Below are 15681 nucleotides of genomic sequence, written 5' to 3'. Positions count from 1 at the left end.
TGCCCTACAAGTCTTGAGAGCAGCCTGTTTGGAGGCCATTCCCTACAGAGCAAGACACAGTACCAGAGAAGGGTGGAGCCTTGGGACATGGAGATAATCAGAATGGCATCTGTCATGGATGTAATGTGGATCTGAACAGTAAATTGAAGTCTCAGACCACAGTTCTGAGCCAGGAGGGGCATAAGCTGCAAGATGTCACACCAGGTAATGCCCACTCATGCGGGTATCACAAGAGTGTGAATTTGTCAGGCACACCTTGGGCAGGTGTTGAGTTGGGCTCATGAAAGACTTGTAGTCTCAGGAATCCACAGCCAGCTGGCTGATGCTTGTAGCAGTCGCTGTCTCTGGAGTCCCAGGGCTCAGAGGCCTCCTTTCCTCACCAGTGCTCGTGGGCCGACTACAAATGAGCATCCATTTGGTCCTGTGGCCCAGTGCACAGATGGAGGGACAGGTTCCATGGAACTTACTGCTATGGCCCAGACCCCTCAGCCCAAGAAGGATTTAGGGAGAAACCATTTGATATGCCTGTAGAGTTTACTGTAACAATGCCTCAGGACTGCCCCCAGTTCTAGCTCAGCTCATCATTACCACCTTCCTGTGTATGTGTTGTGTGTGTGTGTGTGTGTGTGTGTGTGTGTGTGTGTGTGTGTGTGTGAATGTGTGTCTGCGTGTCTGTGTGTCTGTGTGTGTCTGTGTGTGCACACATAAGCACCTTGGTACTAGGGTTTGACCTCAGGGCCTGGGCTCTGTCCCTCACTTTTTTCATTCAGGACTAGCACTCTACCACTTAAGCCACAAATTTTCTTCCAGGTTTTGGGTGGTTATTTGCAGAAGAGAGTCTCACAGACTTTTCTATCTAGGCTGCCTCTGAATGGCACTCCTCAGGTCTCAGACTCCTGAAGAGCTAGGAGTATGAGAGCATGAGCTATTAGTATCTGGGCACACTTCCTTTCTTGGCTAAAACATACTACCTCTCTCCCAGCTGAGCACCCATCTACAGCTACCCCTCTTACCCCAGGCTTCAGATGAAACATAACCTCCTCCCCTGAGGAAAAAGAATGGGATCAGGTTTGAGTTATATGTTCTTCACACAGTCAGAGGCTGGTGGAAGCTGATGTGGAGGTCAGAGATCTAGGCCAGGGCAAGTAGACAGCTGTTAGAACAGAAGAGATTGGGAAAAGACATCCATGCAGCTGGATGCCAGTGTCTCATGCCTATAATCCTAGCTACTCAAGGCTGACACCTATGGATCAATCAAGATTCAAAGGTAGCCTGGGCAAACTCTTATCTCCAAAGAATCATGAAAAAGATGGGAAGTGGAGCTACTGTAGTTCATGTAGTACAGCACCAACCTTGTGCAAACAAGTTAAAGATACCTAGGATACCACCTAAGCTCTGAGTTTAAGCCCTGGTAAACACACACAGACACACACACACACACACACACACACACACACACACACACACACACACACACACACACACACACACACACACACACGCATCCTTAGAAGTTGCCAGTGGCTCATACCAGAAATCCTAACTACTCAAGTGGTTGAGCTCTTAGGGCAGCAACTTGAAGTCAGCCAAGGCAGGAAAGTATGTGAGACTCTTCTGTCTACTCAGCTACTAAAAAAGATGAAAGGTGAGCTGTGGTTCAAGTGTTAGAGTGTTAGCTTTGAACAAAGGAAGCTCAGGGACAGTGCCAAGCTCTGAGTTCCAGCTGTAAGATTTTTTTAAAGACACCCTACACCCCATTCAGGCAATAAATCCCGATTTTGGTCATCCTAGATCTCACCTCTGCTCCTACCACTTCCACAGCACAAGTGGCCGGTGTGTGGCTAGCACTGGGTTAAGAACTTACACAAGGGGGACATAGCCAGATCAAGGATAATGCCCCAGAACATTGAGGCACTGGCCATACCAGTCTCTCATCCCCTAGTTCTCTGGCCCTGGAGCTCAAAGTCTGTGCCTCTGTATTCTGACATTTGGAATTGTCTAGAGGCCCTGCTAGGGTTGGAAGATAGACTTACCTGTGAAAAGATATGTTGACATTTCCTAGACATCGACCAATACTTCCAAGCCACCTTGGCCTCACCTCCCATGTAAACCCTGATCATCCTTTCTGGGTTAGCCTTCAGTCAGCTATCAAGCTCGAGTTGGTCAGAGCCACTGGCAACCACCCTTCCCCCACTCCACTGCCAGACTGCTGAGAGTGGGACGTACAGCCAGAGGCCCAGCTGAGGAAAATGACAGGACATCGCATGACTGACCCTGCCCCCCCAGAGGCAGGGGAGAACATATGCCAGCTGGCCCTGCTGACCCAGAATCCTCTGGAGGTGTACAAAGATATGGACATCCGAATTTGGGCTCCAAAGGAAAAGTGGAATTTTCAGGTCTCTGACAATTTAAGACTCATTACAGATCCTGATCGAGGCTAAAGGCAAGTATGCAATGGAAAAGGGGCACTATCCGAGATTAGGAATAGGCAGACAGGCACTCACAAAGTGGACAAGGGAAAATGAGGCAAACACACACACACACACACACACACACACACACACACACACGCACACACACACACACCAACGGGTAGCCCAAGGCCTCAGGGAGTCCTTGAGCACATGAATATTCCAACCACCGAGAAGATGGCACTATTGTTATAAGAACAACTGTAGACAAAACTCAGAGCCTCTACACATCTGGAATGGCTCCTAACACAGCAGGTCATTTCCTACTGTACACACAGCTTTTTCCAGAATTTATCTTTTATTTGAGTTTTCTCAAGGCTAGCATTATATTGCTTGTACCACAGCTCCATTTCTAGTTTTTGCTGGTTACTTTCAAATCAGAATCTAATGAACTTTTTTTTCTTGGTCTGTTTTCAAACACAATACTCAGATTTCATCTTTCTGATTAACTCGTATTAATGACATGAGCCACTAGTGTGGCTTCTACTTTTTTCTCTATAACTATCTAATGCACATACTTAGATAGTAATGTAAAACTGAGAGTATAGAAGCAAGATGTACAGTGATGATACTGTCCTGTCAGAAATTCATGTTAGTTATGTAAATTTCTTAAGACCATAAACAAAAAATACCATGATACAGTGTAAGAGAACTCACTATTGAACATATGAGCTTTAAGAGCCTTCTAATAGATCCATTATTTATTGTTACCCAACATTATAAAAACTGTATGAGGCATTGGTAAAATAGCAGTCCTATGCATGACTACATAAATTCTTTGTTTTTTAAAAGACACTTGTTTTCATCTAAAAAAGTAGGCCTGTCTATTTTCTTCATATGATTTTGATGAATGAAGGTGCTTAGTGAGAAGGTCAAAATGTATTAGTAGTCCTAAACTATCAATTATCATTTTTTCTTCTTGGAGAATATAATGATCAAAGCAATAGTTCAGAATCAGCAAGCAATAGTTCAGAATCATGCTTCCAGTGCAAGTGGATCACCAGTGAGAAATCCTCAATACCATTTTCCACAAAGTTTTCTCACAGATAAAATCTTCCTGCCTTCTCTAGCTGCTTTACTAGCTTGGACCTATTTCTTCATTGTGCAGGAAAAGTGTGATTCAACTGATTTCAGTCAAATTTTGCTAGAATTACCAAGGATTTACTAAATTACCAAGGATTTCGATTCTTGTCTGTAATTTGGTCAAAGCTATGTCTCTTTATGTAGGCTACTAAAATGTATTTACTAATTCCAAGTAAATATATAAATTCTATTTCCATCTTTTTTAAAAAATAAAATTTTGTTTGCTCTATCAATTGATCAGAGGCATTAATTTAGTGGCTAGCTAGGTCATTGCACATCTGTATCTCTCTTCCTTTCTCTATTTCATGGTTCTCATAGATAATTTGATTGCTCCATAATTATCCTAATTTATTTTGCTTTTATATTTTTGGTTGCATCATTTCACTTTTTGCTCTGCCATTTCCCAAACCAGTTATATAGAGGGCATTATTTCATATTTTCTCATTCCTAGAATAAGCTGCACTTGAAGACATCACTGGTCCTCATTTTCAGTCTGTACCTTTGAATACGGAGGAACATCTTTCCTCTGTTCTCCATCAATTCCCTACTCTCCAGTTAGAATAATTTCGAATAGTAAAATTGGAAAAAGGATATAAATCAGATATGCAGAAAATTCACTAGATTTTTCTGACCAGTTCAACCTATGTGAACTATTAGGGAAATACATGGAAACTTCATTCCCACTGGCACTCAAAGTCTCTGGTTAGGCAATTCTTAGGAAGATGAGGAACAAGATGAAAAAATAAGGAATGGTATCAATTGCAAGACAAAAATTGGAGAAGGATCCAAGTAAATTTCTTCATTGGGCTGCTGAAAATATTCAGCTTACTACAATGCGGAGACTACTTTCCAAAAAGGCCAATCATGTGAATACTAGGGATGATAATGAGTATACCCCTCTTCATCAGGAAGCCTGCAGTGGACACTTAGACATTGTCCGTGAGTTGGTGGCTCAAGTGGCAAATGCAATAACTGTAGATGGCTGTACAACCCTGCACAGTGTATATATGCAGAATAATACCAGAGTGGCTTCTTTCTTACTTCATCATGATACAGATACCAATGCCCAAACTAAAGGCCTCTTGCTGCTGAGAATTGAGATATCAAAGATACAATGGACCTCTGCCGCTGACTGGCTCTGTTGGGACGATGGAGGACACCTAGTGGAGGAACTGGAACAGGTGGGGAGATGGCAAACAGACAACTCACACAGAAGAGGAGTGAATGCTGAGTGTGATTTATTGCAGAGGATAACACGCTTTTATAGCAAAAGTCTCCATGAGAAAGGGCAAAAAGTTACACAATCTTGCTGCAAGGCTTCATTTTTGGGTGTTCACCAGCTGGTCGCCTGATCTTGTTTTTTGGATGACGAGCTATGACAATAGGCACTTGTTTTCGGCTTTACCTCTATTTTTAAGAAATACAATTGGTATTGATGTTTATCACCTATTAACCATTAACCAGAGCACATGGGCAAGGTGCTGGACAGAAAGGCATGAACTCTAGTACTTTATAGTTACTTTTGTTTAGTTTTGTACTTTATATGTTTCAAATCTTTTTTAAGCAATTGTACTTCTTTGCCATTCTTTAGAGGGTCCCCAATTTGTGGCCAAAATCATATTTAGTATACTTAGTTAAATCTGGCCATATATCAAATTTAAGCTCATAGTGTCTTTTCTGTAACCCTTTCACATAATCGTTTACTCTTCTCCATAGAGGCCTTAACTGTATCATAAGATCTTTCTTGTTCCTTCTTTGATAGTAAGTACCAAGGAGAGAGACCTAGATCTAGCAAGTCTCTCAGTAAATGAAAGAGAGTAATAGGAAGTTCTTTCTTCGAAGTAGTTTTCCCAACGGTTGCCATCCTTATCATACACACCTGTAAAAGGCTATGGATCTGGGGGAAGTCTTTGGGGTTCTCTAGATAATGGAGGATCGCACCATTTTCCTCTGATAAGCCATTGCCACCTTCCATCTACCAACTTTTTAAGAATCTTATTTAGCTTTTGGTCTAAATATCCCTCTACATCTTTCTTATCTACAGGATATCTATATGAGTCTATTGTATATGCTTTAGGATTAAAGGGAAGTCTCCAGTAGCCATACACTCTTTCTGCTCTAGCCATGCCTACAGCTTCCTGTAAATCTCTTACAAACAATTCCTTCTGCTGAAGTGATGTCATGAAACCCCCAATACTTTTATATTTACTTATGACTTGTCTGATAGCTTCCATAAGAGGGGCTTTTATGGTAGCACTTAACTCTGGTGAGTTATGTTCTCAGGACACTCATCAGATGTTGGAGTCATCAACACTTTTAAGAAAGAGCCTTGAATAAGGGAACATTGAGCATAAGTAAGTAGAACAAGCAGCAGGAACAGTAAAAGATTAATAGGCACTCCTATACAGCAAAGAAAAGAAAACAGGAACAGAAACACATCTTTCCCAGGGGCTTGCCAGCCTTTCCAGGAGGTAGGCCTCTTTGAAGCCCCATTCTCTGAGGTAGAATTCAGTGAAGTCCCATTCTCAGAGATAGGCCTCTTTGAAGCCCATTCTCTGAGGTAGACTTCGGTGAAGTCACATTCTCAGAGATAGGCTTCTGTGAAGCCCCATTCTCAGGTCTGAATGCAGGTGTTCCATGCTAAGCAGACTCCACCGGAGTAGGCATGACATTTGACCCTTTTTTATGTATTAGATGTGCCAGAGAAATTTCTTCTCATATAGAGAAGATGGAGCAGAAGACTAGTTTGAAGAGAACTGGAAAGACAACAAGAATACATATAACAATTAGTATTATGACTCCAAATGTAACCAAGTAGTGCCACCAATCTAAAGGATTAAGACTTTTTAACACTCTCTGTAAGTCTGCTGCCAAAGAATTTATCCCCACGGTTTCCAAATGAGCTTGACTAAGGGCTGAGATGTCTTCCTGTAGCTGTCCTATCTCATGAATTAAGCTATTGTCCTTCCAGATTGTTTGTAAATGCACTTTGGTAACTTCCCAATCTAAGCTCTCATTATAAGGTAATGGGTAACATATTTAAATGACTGATGACATCTAGTTGTCAGCTGGGTTTTTAGATTATTGACTTCAGTCCCTAACTTTAAGACTACTTTTTCCAAAGCCTCTATTTTGTTTTTTGTTTTTTCTTTTTAATTTTGGATCAATAATTTGTTGCTCTGTTAATGTTAGAGAAACATCCTTATTTAACTCATTAACAAAATGTGCCGGGCCTTTTCAACCAGCTTCTACATCTTTCCTCATATAGGTGGTGTTGCGGTTTTTGTTGAATTAGCCTGTGGTGGTGATAGAGAGAGAGTCTTTATCTTCTGCTCCAGTTTTCTCTCCTGATGTATTTTGATTTTCTTCCTGTCTCTTTTTTGGGCCCGAGAAAGGCCTGATGAGTCTGTTTGGGACCCAAATGGGGGATTCCGCATTCTGTGGGAAAACATAAGCATAGCCTCGCCCGGATGTTAACAGGATGTCTGGCCCACGCCAGGTTCCAGTAAGTAGATCCTTCCATTTTAGTAAAGGAAAAGTTGTAGTTTTTTCCATGCCCCAATGTCTCATCATTGGGGTTATTCCTTGCTCATCAGCGTTGAAATGATTAAGAACCAGTAAAGCATGGTTAAAAGTGTAATGGGGGAAGTATTGCTTCTCTCCTCCCTGTCTAATTCTTGACAATTGACTTTTTAAGGACTGATGAGCTCGTTTTATGTTTGCTTGGCCTTGTGGATTATATGGAATCCCTGTTTTGTGCACGATTTTCCATTGTGCACAAAATTTAGCAAAAGCATTGGAGGTGTATGCTGGTCCTTTGTCAATTTTTATTCCCTAGGAATTCCTAGGTCTACAAAGGCTTAAACCAAATGTCGAAGAACATCTTTCACAGCCTCTCCAGAATGGGCTGTAGCAACCATAGCATGAGAATAAATATTTACAGTAACATGGACAAAGGAGAGTTTCCCAAATTTTGTAACATCCATTTGCCACAGAACTCTAGGCTTTAAGCCTCTAGGATTAACTCCCATTTTTTGTGGATGAAAAACTTCCGGGCATGCCTCATATTCCCTTACAATTTGTCTTGCCTGTTCTCAGGACACTTGAAACATCTTTCTTAAGGCATTAGCATTCTGATGGTGTAGTCTATGACTTTCCTGAGCTTCTTCTAAAGCTGACATTACATGACTTTCCTTAGTTAATAAGTCTGCTAACTTGTTCCCTTGAGACAAAGGTACAGGGAGATTACTATGCCCCCTGATGTGTCCCACAAATGCCTTTGTCGTTCTTTGTTGTAATAGCTGTTGTAATTTTATTAATTAGTCTTTTACTTTAGAATGACCAGTAACTAGGGCTGTTTCAATGGCAGGAAACAAGGAAACCACATAGCGGGAATCTGTGTAAAGGTTAAACTCCTCTGAATAATTTTGAAAGGCTAGCAGAACTGCAATAATCTGTTGGGCAGATACAGTTGGGTCAGAAGATATTAATGGTGGTTTTGTACTGCAATAAACCACAGACTTTCCGCTAGAAGATCCATCTGTAAAAATAGTTAATGCCCTGCCCAAAGGTTCTGTAACCAAAACCTTTGGAAATATCACAGGGGTTTCAGTATAAAAATGTAACAAAGGATGTTGGGGCATATGAAAGCTTATTTTACTTGTGTAAGTTAATACAGCAATTTTCCAATCATCATCAAATCGTATCAAATGATCTAACTGTTTCTTATTATAAGGGATAATAATGTTAGGTATTTCTTGGCCAAATAATTCTCTAACTCTTAATCTAGCCTTTAAAATCAAATTCGCACATAAAAAGGGATATGAAGCAACTATTTTTCCCGGGTTATGGGAATAATGGATCCATTCTAGTATCCCATCCTGCCAAAAACATCCTGTGGGAGTATAGCTTGTAGCCAGAATTATAAAGGACCATGATTGTGCAATATTAATTTGCTGTATTTTAGCTGTATTCAATGCTTTTTCTACCAATTTTATACAGGATAAGGCAGCAGGAGTTATTTTCCTGGTAGATTTAGGATTAGGGTCTCCGTCCAACATTTTCATCAAAGGATCTAATTGTCCTGAAGTTATTTTTAAACTAGGCCGAATCCAATTAATATTCCCTAATAATTTTTGGAAATCATTTAATGTTTTTTAGTTTATCTATTCTAATTTGTGTCTTTTGAGACATAATATAATCATGTCCAATCACTTTTCCCAGATAATTTAAAGGTCATTCATGTTGAACTTTATCAGGAGCTATTATCAAACCGAATTTTGTTAATTGTTCTACCATATCTTGTAATATTTTTTCTGTCTTTTCTCTAGTTTCATCGGCCATAAGTATATCATCCATATAATGAATAATATATGCCCCTGGATATTTTTTTCTAATTTGATCTATAGCCCTTTTCACATATTGTTGACATAAGGTAGGGCTGTTTTTCATGCCCTGAGGTAGCACTTTCCATTGGTACCTATTATAATGTTGTTTAAAATTAGCCTAAGGGACACTGAAAGCAAATCTCTTGGAATCTTCTGGTTGTAATTTTATTGTATAAAAGCAATCCTGTACGTATATTATTATTATGTATCTACCATGTGGGACTGCAACAGGAGAGGGTAGACATGGTTGAAGGGCTCCCATGTCATGCATGGCCTCATTAATTGCCCTTAGATCTTGTAATAATCTCCATTTTCCTGACTTCTTTTTTAATTACAAAAAATGGAGTATTCCATGAACTGGTAGTCTTTTCTATTCTTCCCTTGACTCAATTGTTCTTGAACTAAGTCCTGTATGGCTTGAATCTTTTCTTGAGTTAGGGGCCACTGATCAATCCATACAGGATCATCACTTTTCCATATTATTTTGTCAGCATAAAGCTGTTCATCAGTGGCCCCTATGAAAAATTTTGCTCCTTTGATGAGGAGTCTATTTGTCCTATTTTATTTCATGTCTTGCATGATGTCTCTGCCCCATAAAGAAAAGAGCAAGCTGGGGATAACATAAGGTTTGAAGTGGCCTTGCTGCCCTTCACATACCCATTTGAGTCTCTGAGCTGACTAAGCTACATTAGAAGCCCTCCCTAATCCAATTAAGGAAGAAGTCTCTTGCACTGGCCAGGCCATAGGACAATCTTTTACAGCTATACAGGATCTGTCAGCTCCTGTGTCTAAGTGTCCTGTCATTTGTTTTCCATTGACTTTAACGGCCTTGTAAGGCCTTTTATCTGTAATTTCCTGAACCCAGGCTACAGTATCTGTGGTGCCAAACCCTCCTTTTCTGTTTTGAGTCAGTGTGGGATTAGGCAAGTTTAGATATGAGAGTAAAAGTATTTGGGCAATCCTCTGACCTTTATTAACTTGAATAGTCTCTTTAGAGACTTTTTCATGACCTTTATAGTGGTAGGACTGTCTGAGTCTATTACACCTGGTAATACCTCAAAATTCTTTTTATAGTTTGAGCCACCAGCGTCTGGCAACACCAATTCTAACTGTAAAAATTCATGAATTCCGTGGAATTCTTCCAATTGAATTGCCTGCATTGGATGTCAAAATGTATTGAAGACTTTTTGTATACATGTATAATGATTTCTGCAGAGTTTGTGAAATTTTATTCAGAAATAATTTTAACTTATCTGTTTAAATGAATAGTACAGAAACTAAAGTATTTCTGGTGATTGTCTGAAAAAGAATATTTTAAAGTATTCTATGTTTGTATAATGTGTCCTTTCAGATTGTATTCCATATAGAAAGTTTTAGATTCCTTTTTTTCCTAGGTCCTAATATTATTTTTCTTTGGGATAAAATGACAATGTTGTTTAATTTCAAAAGTTTTGTAAAGTTTATGTTATGTAAACACCTTTCTGAGGTGAAGATTTAATACATTGATGTGAAACTAAATTTAATTATATGAATTACGTGTGTTGTTACACTTGTTATTTTGTAATCAACTTTTTAATAACTGTTTTTCATTTCTTGCATCTGAAGAATGAAAAATACAGAATATTTCACAAATTTTCATATCATCCTTGTGCAATTGTCATGTTAATCTCTGTATTGTAATTTGGGAATACATGCTGCTGAAGCATGTAGTATCTTCTAAATTTAAGTAGTTAATGATGCAATCTTTATACAGACTTATATCCACGGTTGCCTACTTGTAATAAGGAAACTATATTGTTCCTGACAATGCTACTGATCTTATTTTCCTAAAATTCTGTGAATAGTGGAAAAAATATATTGTTCATCTTAATGCTCACATTTGCAAATTTTTTGTCAATGACAATTTTAAGTCTTTTTCATTTGGAATTTGATCATACTTTCAATAATTTATTGCTAGGTCCAAAGGTGATGGCTTTTTCATGTACTAATTGATCCAACTGAATTAGCTTTGTGGAGCTAATGGATTCAAAGTAAGCCTTGCTTAAGAGCTACTTCTAACCTTCTGCAGTTGACATTTTCCCAAGTGAGGTCTTACTGGCACAAATGGCTACCTGACCCTTTATTCTTCTTTCCTGTAGGAAGAGACCAATCAGAATATCTTACCCTGACAGCATAGATTGTTTTACTTGAACAACACTAATCTTAGTTACCAGGGATCATAGAGAGATGAACAGTTCAGTCATAACTGTTCAGACTATAAGGGATTTTATCAAAATATAATTGTTTATTATATCTAACATTTCAAAAGTAACTAAAGCCAAGAAGGTGAAAAAATTGATCATATTCATGATTACTTAGTATCCTGGCCTGTCTACCATCCTACCAGGCAGGAAGTTACACTACTGCATTTCTATCACCAAATATTTTCATAGTTGCAGGAGAAGTCCAGATGTTTCTTCTCATTATTAGGCCTTAAATTGGTAATGTTTTAATCACAGTGTTTTCTCTTGCCTACAGGCTGTAAATCTACAAATAGTAAAGCTTTAGGTCCAAATCTATCAAACACTGAGGTAGAGATAATGTAATAACACTTTAAAACAGAGTTGCCTTTGATACTGTAACCACAATAGAACAATGCAAAACATGTGTCTTTTTTCTTATATTATATATAGTTATATATTTTATACTTATATGTGCTGATTTTATATTTCACACAATGAAACTTACTAGAATTAGTTGATAATTTCACAAATAAATTAAAATTTATTTATTCAAATAAATAGAATTGGAATATAAATAATTAGGTTTAAAATATATATTAGAATATAAAAAATATCAACGCAGTGTCTTTGGTATAAACTTGTGATACAGTCTAACTGTTCTTGGTCTTCTGAATTCACATGGTAAAAAAACAATTTTGTTTTCCCCTAATCTATAAGGGATTTTACTCTGCTTCTCTGTTTATTGTTTTAATTCACTGATCCAAAACTCTTTTTCTCCATATTTCTGAAGCATTCCTACTGATTATGCCCAAATTTTTCTGATAAGATGTCTAACAAATATTATTCTTCTGCACGACCCAATGATTCCTAGGATCCCAGGTACCAGTTACCTGCATCATCAGATAACAACGGCAAGACTTCTCACATAGGCCCATGCAACATGCAACAAAGTAATTGAAGACCCATTTCAATTTCTCATTTCCTATATTTCAGGGCCCCAATTCCTTGAGATGCAGGATTTAGCATTAAGCAATTGTGAAATGCAAGGCAACTTAAAATGAAAGATGAGATCACAAAATTTGAGAGTATGTACTATGATTCAAACATTCAACTTACAGATGGCCAGCCCATATCAGTGAACAAGTTCACAAGATGTCATAAGATTATTTTTAATACCCCTCCCCTATGATTAATGAAAGATTTTAGTCCAGCATAAGTGGGCCAAAAAATAGTTCCTGGAAGGATAGATCCATAATTTGTCTACCAAGGCCCAGAAAAATTTACTTAGAGTTCAAATATAATTCAGGAAAACATTGAGAAGATCCTTAGTGCTGCAAAACACTGGGACTTCAGTACAACATGGTTCAGTGGTATAAAATGTCACTCTCAAACCAATGATAATCTACATTTAATCGCCTGAAAGTTATTCCTTTACAAATTAACTTTTTAAAATCACATTCGCCAAAATAACATTTGAGAAGTAGATGATACTTAGTGACATTACAAGTTTTTCAAGTGTAGGGAGCAAGTTACAATAGAGTTGAATTATTTACCCAGCACAAATGCCAAACACGTTCAACCATTCATTAAAGTCTAGAAATAGTACCAACCATAATTTGTGTTTTTCAGTAGGAGCCTTCCAGAAATGTGTTAAATAGATCAGCCTGCCAAATTTCAAACCAAAACGTTTGCTAATAAAGTAAATGTCATCATTTAATAAGGTACATTTTAAAACGTCACAAATAGTTGTCCTATCATATGCAATATTATGTTTTCCCTGTCTGTGTAACATAGGGAGAAATATGACTTTAAGTCTTGAATATGGGTACTCATCAGAGATATGACAAACATAAAATCTGTCTTCTATTTCTATCACATTCCTATATAGGAATAAATTTTAGTTTTCTTCTTTTTCCAAAACTTATAGGTAGTAAAAAATAATATACCATGTAAAATAAAACAATCACACCACTGTACAAAGCTATTTATAAAAATTTGTATTTTTTAACTTTCTTTTTGACTGAGATTAATCTTCCAAATGGATGAGAATAAAATCATGTTTAGATGCTTTACGTCTCCAGTCTTGCAAATTGTTACTGCAGATGAATGAATTATGGAAATATAAGCTGACATCAGTTCAAGCATATGCAGAATGTAAACTCCATGAAATGTATATAAACCTTTCAATATATTAATAGACAGTTTAACAGGATGACTATCAGGAAGTTGAAAACAGAAAGAAATTATAGTAAAGACATAGAATGAATGAAAAATGAACAAGGGGCAAGTACAGCTAGAATACTCAATGTACACATATGATAAAGGAAGTGGTAAATCTGAAATAAATATTGGAGAAGCATTTGGTTGAGAATGATGGAAGGAGTGACTCTGATCCAAGAGAAATGGACAATTAGATGGATATATTTAATTGTAACATACTTGCACAACCTTTTGAAATTCAGTTTAAAAACACAACAAAAAACAAAAACACACAACAATCACAACCAACCAGAAATCTCTAGAGAGTATGAATATTTCCTCCCAAAATTTTAAGCAGTTAATGAAGGGTAGTCTTGGGAAAAGCAAAGAACGCTGTCCAAAGAGAGAAGTTTGGGATAGGAGAGAATTTTGAACAGATTTAAATAGATTGTCTAAGGTTATGAATCACCTACATCTGCTGCAAAAAGTATCTTTCTTCTAGGAGTTATCTGTCTGAACTGGATAATCCAGTCGTGAGACACACTTGATAGCTTGTGAAGATAGAATAGAAGAAACAAGATCAAGAACGCATTACTCCACTGGAGAGAAAACAATCCTCCATATTTTCTCTAATCTTTCTTCACTACTCTTTCTTCATACTTTTAAGTCAATTGATTTTGAATTATATTTTTCCTTCTTTCTTCTGGCAAAGTAATTGGTCAAAGTAATTCATTAAATATTATTTGCCATTTTCTTCTTTCATGCTGATTAATTGGCCAGGCGAGTCTATTAAACTTCCCTCTTGCATTTGGTTGCCATGAAACAACATCTATGTCAATGAGAAGAAATCTAATGTAAAACTTTGTCTCCAGAAAACAGTCCAAGAAGCTGTAATCACAAACATTTGGCTGTATTTTTTCTTTTTTCTTTTACCTTGAAAGTCTTCTTGTGTCTAAAGTGCCCACAAACATAAGTACTCCATCACTTTTTGGTCCAATCAATTCTAACCTAAAAGATATATTTTGCTAAGAAGATGGTTAGAGGAAACTGAAAAATACTGCACTTTTATCTTCTATCGTAAGACTCTCCTTAGATACCATATCAGGAACAATGAAGTTATTCTATGCAAAATTATTTCAATAGATTATTTTTCTCTTGGTCTTGCATTTGTTCACCAAGATGTATGGAGGAGAGTAGAGTTAAATCACCTATACCTAGAAAGACAGTGTCTGTTACAAAAGGTAAATGCTTCTATGTCCTCCTCTTAGCTCTTGCATGATTTACAATTAATCACAGCATCTTAGCTTCAAGTCTAGTGAAGCTGAAGGATTATATGGGCTCCACCACTGTTACATCTTCATGATTTGTCTTTGAAAACTCTTTAAGTTGCCTCATTTGGATGTGGAATGTATTTTCATGTCTCCATTCAATCTGTTCGGCATTGTAGTGAGCCAAATAGGCTCTGTAAAATCACTTTAGTTAGTAAAAATATTAACACAAGTTAGGGCTGGGAAGTTGGCTCTTTGGTAGAGTGCTTGCCTTGAATGCCTGAGACCCTGGGTTTGATTCCTCAGCACGACATAAGCAAAAAGAAAAAAAGCCGAAAGTGGTGCTGTGGCTCAAGTGGTAGAGCGCTAGCCTTGACCTGAAGACCTGAGGGACCCAGGCCCAGAGTTCAGGCCCCACGACCGGACCCTCCAAAAACTATTAATACAATTTGTATAAAAAGTTTGGATTCCCTTCACTGCTAAAGCCAATATGCTTAGCTAGGGCTTCTAAGAACTATGTTTTCTTACCTTTTCCATTTGCTCAATTCTATTCTGAACCCAAAACATTTTGGCTTATGTAATAAGAGAAGTCTTCACTATCTCATGGTATTAAAGATATTATTTTTCGTGAGCCACTTAGAAATGTGAAATCATTGGTTTGAATTATATAATCAGATTTTTTTCTGTTTCACTGCTTCAAATGCAAAGACATTGTAGAAATTGTTACAAACAGAAATGTGTAAACCCAACACCTTCTTGCATTTTGGAGGGCACTTTCTCCCTGAATATTTTGACTCAAATTATCTTTTTTAGAGAATTACTGTTTGGTAATTAAAGGTAAATTCACAAATTTTGATGTCTTATTTTTTAAGAACTTGAATTTAAATTCCAATACAACCTTGTTTCACACAGTAAGAATATATTTCCTGGTTAAGGATAATTCCAAGGGAACCAACCAGATTTACAGCAACGTTTCTGAGGTTTGTTTAGTGTGAAAAAGAGCCATCTTCACCCACATTGCTTCTTCTCTACTAAGTGTCCATGGATTTCT

The 15681-nt window shown here is 37.6% G+C and overlaps 1 pseudogene; it reads right to left on the bottom strand.

Moving 5' to 3' along the window:
* Positions 1-10550: 10550 nt before the first annotated feature.
* On the bottom strand, positions 10551-10647 carry LOC138822008 (U6 spliceosomal RNA; annotated as a pseudogene).
* Between the last annotated feature and the right edge of the window lie 5034 nt (positions 10648-15681).

Source organism: Dipodomys merriami, unplaced genomic scaffold (genome assembly GCF_024711535.1).
Source record: "Dipodomys merriami isolate MVZ:Mamm:240054 unplaced genomic scaffold, mDipMer1.0.p SCAF_972, whole genome shotgun sequence".
In the NCBI taxonomy this organism is placed as follows: domain Eukaryota; kingdom Metazoa; phylum Chordata; class Mammalia; order Rodentia; family Heteromyidae; genus Dipodomys; species Dipodomys merriami.
The sequence above is the reverse complement of the archived record's forward strand: the minus strand, read 5'-3'. Positions and strand labels throughout refer to the sequence as shown.